We start from the raw sequence: 13,363 nt of genomic DNA, 5'->3' as shown, positions 1-13,363 counted from the left end.
ACCATTTTTAATGAAATTCGCATACTTCTTAAAACTTGTTCAAACAGACAGAACTTTCCGGTAGACCTAATACGTACCTCTACATTATCTCTATTTTGTGACGAACAAGTAGTATTTGCTATTAAATAAACGAACATTCCATTAACCATAGCAAAACTATATGTAACAACCTTGGCGATTCGAATTCTAGAACGAGACAAAAACGAATTTAATTCGAATTTAGAGTTTACGAATTCGACCGTACGAAAAATCTCTTACCTCTTACTTCCTGGTTCCGAGATTCGTGCCGAAAACTCGCGATTCCGGCGCTTCTGAAAGAAACGTCGCGATAAAGTACGACGCGGCCAATCAGGATCAACCGGTTACCGGGTTCTATAAATAGCGGAACAATTTAAATTTACAATAGCTCGTGATGTACTGGTGCGCGGCGTTCCTACACACGGGATATTTCTTGAATACGGTTCTGTTGGTCGGCGCACTGTGTTATCGGTAGACGACGTGCCTGTATGAGTGGCTATCGTAAGTAGAGGCCTTTACGAGCGCTCAGGTACGAACGGGATACACCTAGAGCTGAGAGTATTCGAATGTTTTCTAACAATTCGAATTAGTAAATGTAAGCTTTGGGTAAAGATCGTCCGATAATATAAGTACAAAAGAGAAGGTTAGTGGTTTTAATTACAGTTCAAACAACGAATACAATTTACCAGGACTTTCCTATATAGGTTTCACATGGTCTAGGAAGATCGAATTCAAATGAAGAATTTAGTTACTTGCAAGAGAAGCAAAACAAATATCTATTCATCTATGAAATAGGTGTGTTGTACCAGGACTTTCCTATATAGGTTTCACATGGTTTAGGAAGATTGAATTCAAATTAAGAATTTAGTTACTCGCAAGAGAAGCAAAACAAATATCTATTCATCTATGAAATAGGTGTGTTGATATGAAAAACATGCAGAATATATTTCATTAAATCTTAATATATAAAAACGGTGGTGCGTATGTATGTCTGACTATCACGGCTGGAACCACTGGAGCTATCCACCTTATATTCATACCACATATTCGTGTGGTGCTCCGGACCTAAAATTCACACCATATAATATTTAAATAAAAAGAAAGCGTTTGGCAAAATTTGGACTTGATAAGTGACGCTGAGCTAGAGATATTATAGAACAAGAATAGTATTCCACGCGGGTGAAACCGCGGTGCAGAGCTAGTTATATCATAATATTAATGTTTCATTTTGTATAAGTGTTTCGTGTTTATCAGTGTTGCTTAGGTAAGCATGTCTATTTTCATATGCAATTGAAACATCCTTCCCGTATTTGCCTCATTCTTAATATTCCCACTTTACAGTTACAGTTGTAGAGTTTATTGTATCGTTACTGTAATCATGTACGATGTATGAAAAACATAGTGCAGTAGATAGATGTTGCGTCCAGTACATTTCGGTTCGTTTTACGTAGATTGTAATGTACGTACGTAGGACCCGAAGAAACGAAGATGAAGACAATTCTCGTAGCACGTGTGAATCTTCTTCTGACAAACAAGGTAACGAGTCTTTGAATCTTTGAAGTTTTACTGGAAGAAAATGACGTTCCTCGTCCATCGAACTAATAATAAGCGGCTTCGCTAGCGGTGCCCTGTATTACTATGTAGGACGCGGTGTCACTGTTGTGCTCCACCATATTTATCGTGCACGCTCGTCGATGTACTTTTTATTGCGACACGGACAAGTCGGCGTTCGTAACACCGCGGTACCTTGAAAACTTCTTTTTATGTTCGGTGCGTTACGACGGCACTGGACGTGTTTGATAATTAGAGCGACGTTGAAAATGGACTGCGTGGTCGCGATGCCCATCAGAGGTATTATGTCCGTCATAGATGTCGCGAACACCTCAATCTATCAAAGGATAGCGATCCGTGACGGACAAGCGGAAGAGTCGCAATCTCAGCTGCGAGAACTCTCCTGTAATTTTATGTAAATCTGCATGAGAATGAGATCTAAGCCGAGACCTAATCCGAGACTCCGCTTCTTCGTGGCATTCGCAGGCGACGCGATGCACAGTGGTCCGGATGGCGGATGCGGGCAAAATTAGAAAGAGTTTTCGGAACTTCGTGAAACTTGGTAGTTTTTTGAGTTATTTTTATGTTATTTGAGCCGTAAATTACGAAAATGGCGAATGCAATACGGCTGACATGTATATTACAAAGTTTTCATGAAACTTGGTATTTATGAAACTGGCATAATGTATTAATTATATGTGTAACATTGCAACAAAAACAATTTTTGTTTGCGTTCTTCGAATATAATGATTATTTTCTAAGATATAACACTTCAAAGTTGTCGATTTTCCTCGTTTCCTTAAATTCCTTAATTTTCACATTTTGCTGCGTATCTGTGGTAATAAAATCTACAACTGTAATCTTATTTAATAATATGGTTCTTTTTGTGTATTAAATACATGTTATTTAGATTAATTTTCCACTATAGAGATAAAAAATAAGTTTGATTTTACCTATGTATCGTATGATTAATATTCCCATTTTACAGTTACAATTGTAGATTTTATTCTATTGTTACTGTAACTGTATATCCCCTAATGATGTTGGCCATGGTGTCATCGATAAGAAAGTACACGAGAATAAACGATCTTTTAACGTATGTGACTGTACTCCAAACGGTCTTTTAGTATTTATCTCGATGAAACGAATCGAATCGAATTAAAATTGATAGAATATCATGAAGAAGGCTAGTTATTACGATCATCGTTTCCCTGGTTTGGACTAGTCAGGAGTTGGAAGGACAAAGTTCAGTGATCTTCGAAAATGAAATCGTATGTGCGGAATTACCCACAGTAATACTATGGTTAATTGACGTTCGACTGTCGGTCCAACGGATTTCTCGTGCTGATATGATTCGCGTTTACTTTGACGTCTAACGCGCATTCTGCGTCGCTTCTAATGAAGGTTTTCCATATATAATGATTAATGGTGTCACACTACTGACGCGTATCCATTTTCTTGCGTATGTAAACATATCGATTCAACTGACGCGACACGGGTAGCGCCGTTAATCATTGCTCCAACGAAATAGAGAATATATCCACTTTTTGATTTACTTGTAACTTAAAGAGAGATCAAATAATAAATGATTATAATGGTTATACGTTATACTTTAAGATAACTGTGTTAATGTAATATTTGATAGTATTAAAATACTGTTTCAGGTAAGCAGAATACTTGAAATACTTGAAACGTTAATTTCGTAATATATTAGGATGATTTCTTCGCAAATCTTCTTTTTCGGATAAGTAAACGCCTGCTCCGATACGGTTGGAGATCCAAGTCGAAAATTCGAATATTCTTCCGTTAATCGTATAAACAATCGTTGCTGTAATCATCATCGAGAGAGAGAGGCATTTTGGTGTTATCCCTTCTAACGGTATCACCTGGTATGGTCCGCACCCTCCAGATCACCCTGACGATGCCACTGCCACCTGTAGTCTGTCGACGCAGTCGAACAAGTAAAGGAAATTGCGATTTTCGCAAAGGGTAGATGTTAAGAAAGAAGCAAATCTACCGGTAAACGAAGCGTTCCTCCATACTACACGAACATGGGACATCTTCGTAGAAGTACATCGGGTCTTTGAAGTGATGTAATTAACTCTCGCTTGGAAGTATCATATCCATTACAAATAACGGTTTATGATCAGCAGTGGCATGTTCACGCATGGATAACACACAGGATACAGTTCTTCAAGCGCGACACTGTGCCCTCGGAAATTATTAAATATTATTGATCATTGTTGCAAAATGAATATAAATAATTGTTAAAATACATCATAATTCTACTGCGATGTTTACTAAAGCTCCAGCTACCCTAGATGGCGATACCTCTGATGGGCATGGGTAAAATATATCGAAAGCCTTCGGAAAATGGCTTATCATTGACGACGTACGTGGTTCGTGGGAAGAGGTAAAAATATCAACCTTATAAGGGTGAATTAGATTCCCCGACCTATTGAATGACTTTTAAGGAACTGAGACATCGGTGGAAATGACTAGAATTGCAAGAGAATCGGAACTAGAAGCGGAGATTGAAGACATGGCTGCATTGCGAGTATCCCATGATCGACTCTTAACGGCCTGCGATGTGCATTTATAGTAGAACATAAATAAGAAAGTCTACTTTTTGGGACGAGATTTGCAAACAGAATCATGCTGAAGAGCCAACTAGAACAATGACAAGTTGAACACAAACAAAGCACAAGTACAATATGATACGAGAACATGAAACTTGGTATAAATGGGGCGGTCGCTTAATTAGCCGAAATCAGTAGTATTATCACATCATGAATCGATCATTCGATGATATCCAAATATCACGATTATCTTTTCGATAAAAACTTGAAGCTCCTGGATGCGTGAAGCCCTGGGGAACCGACCCAGCTGGTTTATCGGTGACGGGGCCTGTCCGTGATAGACGGAATAGTATACATATACAGAATTCACGAATCAAGGGGTACAGGGGGTCCGAGGCACGCCGAGGAGGGCGAGCCAGGGCGCGAAGAGGAAAGGTATACAGGAACCGCGGAAAAGGACGGGGCTCGCGGAAAAGGGAAACGGGCCGGGTTCGTCGACGGTCGCCGACGCTCGGCGTCGCTCGTGCGACTCCGTCGCAGCGAGGCGGGGTTTAGGCGGGGTCGATACGCGACAGAGCCCGTGTCTTCCCGTCATTTCCGTGCAGCGTCGTTCTAATCGCAACGTATCGAAATCTGGCAACGGGTACGGCCGCAGTCCGGCGCCACCGTTGCACACACTTGCTCTGCCTCGCACCCACCGCCGTCACTGCATCGCGACATCGTCGTGTATCGTCGCGCTCTTTCGAGAGTCGGGCGAGTGCAGCGAATCGAGTCGTGGTCCGAGAGAGCGGTTATATACGTTAACGTAGAGTCGCGCGAGACGGTAACCCCGCGGTGGGGGCGGGAGGGGAAGTATATAACAGGAGAGAGCGACAGAGCACGGCGGGGTTAGAGGAGAGGGAGGGAGATCATCGAACGCGGGAGGAGGAAAGAACCCGCGCGCACGCGCGTCTGTCTACCCACCGGTCGATCGACAACTACGTCGACGACGACAACGACGACGACGACGACGACAACGACGACGACGAGCACGACGTAGAAAGAACGTGGCGCGCGAGTACGGTAGTGACGACGAGGCTCCGCTGATACCGTTGTGGGAAAAGTTAATCGGTTGACCGTTCGATACCGAGCGCAGGGAAAGCCATAGCGAAAGGAGAGCTGACCCGAGGTGGGGAGCAACGGCGAAAGGAAGGAAGGAAGAAACGAGGGGAAGGAGAGAAGGAGTGGAATCGGGTCGAAATCGTCCGTACGGACATGTGCGCGGCGCTGTGCTCGCAGTCAGCAGGGACGTGATGGTACGTAGCTCGCGGCGTGCGAGTTATCAGGATTGCTCGCGGTCACGGGTTCGTGACGACGGCCGTGGCGAGGAGTGCGACGGCGTGAGCGACGACAACGAGCGCGCTATCGCGAGAGAGAGCCTCGGGGCGCCGCACGCCGACGGACGGAGCGGCGTTGCCACCTCTCTTCGGACGCTGCACCACCGAGAACCGATACGGCAACCAAGAAACACCGTCGTTGCCACGTCCGCTGCTACGTTCCGCTGCCAGCCGGGACGGCAGCTCGCTGGCCACGACGATCGTCTCTATCGCTTAGCTGGTAACCACCTATACACGCTGGTAAGCCTCTTTATACCGCCCCCGCCACCACCACCCCACCCCCCCGCCCAGCCACCCCGAAACGCGTGGTATAACCCAGACCTAACCCACGGATTAGAAGATCAAATCCCGAGGGGTATCCGATACCGTACACGTCCCGTACACCTCCGGTACCCCGCCGGCTTTCGTCGTCTGATCCGTAAGTAGTCGAGCGAATCGCTCGAAGCGACCTCGCTGTTGCTCTCCGGTGTACTCGCGATTCTCTACGCAAGATAGCCGCGCTGACTCGCCGCGATGCTAGCCGCGAGATCCTGTTGCCTGGAATAGCCACTGTGGTCCGCGTATAGTCTCTGGAAGACACGTAGGGAACTCGTAGATCGAACGTGGCACGAACCCGCGCTGGGAGAACGCTCGGCGTAAATAGAAAAGGACTGCTCGGGACCGGGCAGGAGATAAGGATGTTTGGTAAACAACAGCGCCGGGAAAAATGCGCGTAACCGGTCGAGCGCGAGCCTTTAACGAACTTGTGCACGTTCTAGGAACTTCGTTATGTTTCTTCCACCGACTACGCATTTTCACGTGGCGAGACGAATTTAATTGTGTCCCGTTGCCGTGGATCTTGACGAATTTAATTATCTCACGTTGCGTACGGTGCCTTTGGAAAGTAAACTCGTCGTTCAAGAAAGCTTTTGTTTGTGTGTAACGGAAATACACAGGTTTTAATCTTTGATTCGGTCACGCATTTCGAGAAAGCACATGTAATTGCGAAAACAAAATGGCGGGTGAATATTTATATTTGAACTACAATTATAAATAATGAAATGTCAAAGCACGGAATTCATTTTTACGTATTTAATTAGTTAACGAATTTAATTATCTCCCGTTGCGTAGGTGCCTTTCGAAAGTAAACTCGCTATTCAAGAAAGCTTTTGTTTATGTATAACGGAAATACACGGGTTTTAATCTTTGATTTAGTCACGCATTTCAAGAAAGCACATGTAATTGCGAAAACAAAATGGCGGGTGAATATTTATATTTGAACTACAATTATAAATAATCGAATGTAAAGGCACGGAATTCATTTCTATGTCTAATCATTTTCAAGTTTACTTGGAATCCGTTAAAGGAATGACAAGATTACTATGCTTCGTACTTGGTAATGGACATCAGGTTTAGGCTTGCATAGGTTATGTATTCGAATCCATTGTAATGGAATTAACTTGAGGACTCCTGAGGTTGGTACTCTGATACAACAAAATTACTTGTAAATATTTCTATTTAAAGTAGAGTTATAAATGTATTAATATAAAGGAAATATAAAACATGAAAATCGTCCTAAATGATTGAAAATCGTACACCAGTATATAGTTTAACCCTACATTGATTCGTAATTACATTCAGCATTATTCCTCATTAACGATTTTTAAGTACAAAATGTGCAATAGTGTATACACGTATGTGTATGTATACATCAGCCATGCACAAGCTTCGTAAATGGCGCCAAATATAAAACAGTTCAGCCAATACAAAAGCATTTAAGGTTTCTAAATTCTGCCTTGTAAGATTAATGCTTCTTCATTTTATTTGTTACAAAAACACTACAAAAAGTGTAGTAATATTTAATAAATTAAACAAACCTCGTCGTTACACATGATAACTCAAGTGTCGGTAAAAATCGTATACAAGCGAGAGTAGGGTATTCCCCAATCTGACAGTGTTGCCAACAGTATGATTTTTGTTGATAATCAAGTTTCATAGATAATAACAAGTTTTCTTCAATTTACTAAATATTACTAAAGTTACAGTAATATTGTTACAATATCACAAATAAAAGAACGTTAAATGATGTGTTAGTATTTATTAGATTTTTAATCGTTAAGTACGTTTTACTTAAGCGAAGGATTTTAAGTCTCTGTATGTATTCTTGTACAGTGTCTGGCGAGGTATCTCCTTGAGATTAGGTGGGTCAAAAGCTGTCTCACCTTTTGCTTATCTTTAATATTTTCTTTAGAGTCTTCCATTCAGTTGTCAATACTATGAACTAACGTCAAATGTTAAACACTTGTGAGCGAAAACAAGTATACAAATTGAAACACATTAAAAAGTTGTTCACACTGTTTATCTATGCAGCTTGAGTTTTACTTTTTTTTAAACCGTTTGAAGAACCATCCAAAACACTGCGTCCACGTGTTCTGCAGGTCATTCTGAACAAAACCCACATTTATTACAAGTCTATTCCGTTTATATTAATAATTGTTGAATAGGATCGATTAAATATATTCTTTGTTTTAGGGATGAATAAGATAACGATTAAAAAATAATTCTTCGATAAGAATTACAATCTAAATTATATAATACTATTACTTGTCGAAGTAACAAAACCTTACAGATAAGAAGCTTATCCTTCTTCGTTAATCGAATAGTGGGAGTAAATTGCTACACAGAACGTTTATTGTTTATCCATCCATTATTCGAGTAAAATCGCGTCCATCTCTGCACACAACACGTATCCTCATGTATCTATTGTAACAAAGACAATTTAACGTAACATAATGACAAGTAAATATTTCCACCTAAACTATAGTTATAAATTTAACGTGGGATTAAGTGTGAAGAACAACGTGTTTAAACCGTTGTTGAATTTAATTTACGTTCCTTTTATATATTTATGACCGAATCGTCTAAATTTATGAAGAATCCTGACAAATAATTTACAAAGAGAGGTATTAATAATAAGTGTCCTCTAGAATTAATTAATTCACTCGATTCTTCGTGCTTTTTTTCAGGCAAACAAATTTCAGGGATAAAAATGTTTCACGCGACGTCGACGCGGTGACCGTCGTTTTTTGAATATTCCAGTTTGTTCGAAAACACGGCGGAAAACGCGTTGAACGATCGCCAATATAAAATGTTTGAATTAGCGGTATCGTGACCAGGCATAGACTGGAACGCAAATCGAAAAACAAGGTCCTCGCGTGAAAGATATACTTCACAGTAAAGCAGACATTAATCCTTTTATTTATACCAAGGGTCAGCACCTGTGCCTGAGGGCTTGACCCCACCCAAAGGTGATGGGTTCGTACAACGACGAACGAGCGCCAAATAACTTGGTTATTTGTACCAATACCACTGGTGGCAGAGATGGACAAAACCCTTGGCTTCGAATAAATCTGAAGTTTGCCGATGTGTTTGTCTCGTTTCCTTCTTTGGAAAATGTTCAAAAGAGGAAACGAGACAAACACATCGGCGGCAAACTTCAGATTTATTCGAAGCGTAGGGTTTTGCCCATCTCTGGGTGCTGGAAGACATTAACCTAATCAGGGACGATTTTTCTTCGCGCTTTTCTTATATCTCCAACTGCACATCGGGAATAATATTATCAATGCAGCCAAGATCATACAATTTGTCACTCCTCTTGTTGAGCAATTCTTTTTATTATTGACAGTAATTATATTAGGTTGTCCGGAAAGTTCGTGGCAATTTTTATGAAAAATTCAAGGGCACATTTGAATTTTGATATATATTTATTGAATTACATAGGTGTCATTTTGTTCCACATCCTTTCCACCTTTTAAGGGATGCACCCATGTTAATTGTTTTCAACCATTCCAATATAAACAGTCGTGTACCACCTATCAAAAATCAGCACGGACTTTCCAGACGAACTAATAGTATTCGGATTTTTTGTTCAGGTATACAAATAGTACAAGAATCCAAATGAAACTCCCGCTCCATTCTGAATGGATAGAGGAGAGGGATAAAAGACTGGAACCACCGGTGGTTCCGTGACAACTGTCCCATCGACGGCTTGTCCTCGCGATCCTCGATCGGTCTTCCTCTACTGCGTCGCAATCCGATATTATTTTCTCCGTGGTTTCTTTCGTGGCCTCGCCGATCATCGAGCGTAGAGGACGTGACCGGAATCGAAAACAAACCTCATTCGTCCGTCCGGTGAAAAATTGAGATCGCGATTCCCTGTGTACACCGTTCGCGTGGAACACGGCCGAGCGAATTCGGTTTCTCTCGACTTGGCGCCAGACCTTCCTCAAGTTCGACTCTAGAGGTCCTTCTACTTCTTCCCTCTCCCTCTTCTATCTTCTTTTCCAACCCACCTTCGTTGCCCCCGCCATTCCTCTGTGACTCTACCTCGTGTCTCTGTCGTGTTCCTGTCCTTGGCGTATCATTCACAAACCCAAATCGCTCGAATGCTGAAATAGTTGACTATGTCACTGTCGACGCAGGTGGTCGAGGGCTTTTCTTTCTGGCCAGTTCGTTGGCCATGCGCACTGCCGCTTGGCCGTGTTATCGGGATGGTGTACGCGAACTGTTTTCCACGCTTGTACTCAACGACCGGCTTCGTTATTCGGAGTTTCAAATATTTGTATTAGGTCGTAACATGTGAAATGTCCGATTTTTAAGGGTAACTTTAAATGAACGCAACTTTTTTTCTAATTAATGTATTTGATCGAAATAGGAACCATTAGATTCTATACATTTTCGCCAATGGGTTACAAGTTTTCTGATACCTTTTTGCTAAAAATCCAACGTTTTAGTGTCAATGAACTCTAGGACCGTATCTTCCACATTCGTTCGATTTGATCGATTTCGGTGCAATACTTTTCGGCTGTTATGGCTCGTCCAGGGTGTAAAAAACTATAATGGATTACACCGGCCATTGGCCACCAAACCGTGAACATTATCTTTTGTGGGTGTAGAGCAGGTTTTGGCATATGTCGTGGCTATTCATCTGCATCTAGCCATTGTGCAGAACGTCGTCTGTTGTCGTATAGAATCCATTTTTCGTCACACGTGACAATGCGATCCAAAAACGGATCATTTTGGTCCCGAATCAGTAACGAATTGCATATTTCGTAACGACAAAACTTCTGCCGATCGGTCAATTCGTGCGATACCCATTTATCCAACTTCTTTTTTTTACCAATTGAACCCAAGTGGCGTGAAATTGTCATGGCACTTACGTCAAATTTTTGGGCATGTTCTCTGACGGTTGTTCGAGGATTTTCTTCAACAGCGAGTTTCAAATGGTCATTGTTAATGCTCATCTCTGGCCTTCCACGACGTTCATTTTCAAGGCTTTCATCTCCGGCTTCAAATTTCTGATACCATCGACGAACTGTACGTTCATTTACTGCAGCCAAATGCAGCATTGATATTTCGAGCAGCTGTCGATGCATTTTTACCACTTTTCCACTCGTATAAGAAAAGGACGCGAAAATCACGAGCATTCGTAATGGAAATCAAACAGTAAATTTCTTGGGTTAGATGCACATGCAAAACAAGTGAAGATCGAATTTAACAAAGGAAACTCTGCTCTTGAAGGTACATGTAAAATATCCTTAGAAACTTTAGTATTTTTGGTCATAACAAAATTTAAAGTACCGATAAATCAAAATCGGACACTTCATATGATACAATCTAATATTTTCGCATTTGTATTTCCAAAGCGACGAAACTCGAAAGACTAGGGGAGACTGAGGTTCATTGAAACGTGGGTCGATAGAAACATGAAAAATAACTTAAAAACGATTAGCGATAAGGACAAATCGTCGAGGGGGAGAGCCCTATCGCCGATTTGAACACTTGAGACGTTTTTATTTGGGTGCATTGCTTTTCCAACGGGAAAAGTAAGTTTTTTAAGTGTCTATCTTGTTTATTAGTCCAAAACTGTTGTTCGTTATACGTTACTCGGTGTACGTTATAATAATTATGAATATCCTAGTCGATTTTAGAATGCTAAACACCTGCCTACAACAGTTAGTTTTTCTTCTGTTTAATTAACTATTTGCAACGACAGTGTTGAGTCAGTCGAAACAATTGTTTTGAGGTTGATTGAAACCTTTTTAACTTGGCCCTGTAAGACTTTTTCAAGCCATTTTCCTAAGTCTTCTTTTATTTTTAATGATTTTAGAGAATCTAATCCATGTGGTTTATTTAAACTGTATTAGGACCAGCAGTTAAGTTAGGTTAACGACATTGACTAACATAAAGATTTTCTAATATTTAGAAGTAAAACCATTTATTCGAACACAATTATCTTTTAATTATACATGTTTCAACTAATCCCAGACACTGTTTCATTTGAAACGTTTGTCGAGATTCTTCTAAAAAACCTGTAACTATTATAACAGTAGTATAAAGTGCAATTAATAATGCTCTCTTAAAACCAAACAATCTGGCTACAATTGGAGTCCATTACCAAACAGATGGAAAATACAACGAAGTCTTTGAAAAGTTTAGCATTATTTCACCAAACAGATAGAAAGTACAACGAAGTCTTTGAAAAGTTTAGCATTATTTTATTTGAAACGTTTGTCGAGATTCTTCTAAAAAACCTGTAACTATTATAACAGTATTTATAAAAAGAAATCAATAATGCGCTCTTAAAACCAAACAATCTGGCTACAATTGGAGTCCATTACCAAACAGATAAAAAATAAAACAAAGTCTTTGAAAAGTTTGGTAACCTCTTAGGTCAGTTCTAAAATTCAACGCTGAAGACGAGCTTCGTTTCATCATTTCTGTAGCGCCGCTGTCCTATTTGAATTGGTAAGCAAAAGGCCATTCATACCTTCGAGAAAACATAATTTCGTATGCGCCATCCTAAAACTATCGCGCGGAAGATCTCCTCGCGCGAGCCCTAAAAACCTAGTTTTTCCAGGGCGTCGTTGTGTCGCGTGACTGTCTAGTTTCACTTGAGGTTCGTCCGCTGGTGTTGTTGGCGTAGACTTCACCAGTAATATAGAACCCGAGAGCAACATTCCTTGCAGTTGCTTGTGCTTAGAGTTTTACAGGAACTCCGAGTATTTACTTGGCTCGATGAATTGTAAAAATGGAGAGGGCTTGTGTTTTCATTCTCTTTCTTGGCTGGCTTATGGTGGGTTCGTTAGAATAAGAACTCAGTTTTTTATAATTATTGGGTTGTCCGGAGAGTCCATGTCGATTTTTGGTAGGTGGTACAGGTCTGAATACATCGAAGTGGTTGAAAACAAATAACATGTATACATCCCTTAACACATTAAACGCCCACATATGGGTGACGGAGCTTTTTACTAAAGAACTTCAACAAGTAATTTAAAGGACTAACTATTGATGAAAGCAGGTCTGGATAGTATTCGTTAATTTTGATGAGAATTAAAAAATAAGTAATAGGACAAATATTAGATTCTATAGTTTCTAATTGTCTCGAGACGAAATTTTAGTTCTGTGGAGACTTCCATGCGAATGAGCGTGGCAGTCATCGTGTTAAAAGGTGGAAAGGATGTGGAACAAAATGACAAATGACAAATGACAAAAGGTGGAAAGGATGTGGAAAAATTCAAATGTGCCTTTGAATTTTTCTTAAAAATTGCCACGAACTTTCCGGACAACCAAATATAATTACTGTCGATAATAAAAAGAATTGCTCAACAAGAGGAGTGACAAATTGTATGATCTTGGCTGCATTGATAATATTATTCCCGATGTGCAGTTGGAGATATAAGAAAAGCGCGAAGAAAAATCGTCCCTGATTAGGTTAATGTCTTCCAGCACCCAGAGATGGGCAAAACCCTAGGCTTCGAATAAATCTGAAGTTTGCCGCCGATGTGTTTGTCTCGTTTC

Source organism: Hylaeus volcanicus, chromosome 4 (genome assembly GCF_026283585.1).
Source record: "Hylaeus volcanicus isolate JK05 chromosome 4, UHH_iyHylVolc1.0_haploid, whole genome shotgun sequence".
Taxonomy (NCBI): Eukaryota; Metazoa; Arthropoda; class Insecta; order Hymenoptera; family Colletidae; genus Hylaeus; species Hylaeus volcanicus.
The sequence above is the reverse complement of the archived record's forward strand: the minus strand, read 5'-3'. Positions refer to the sequence as shown.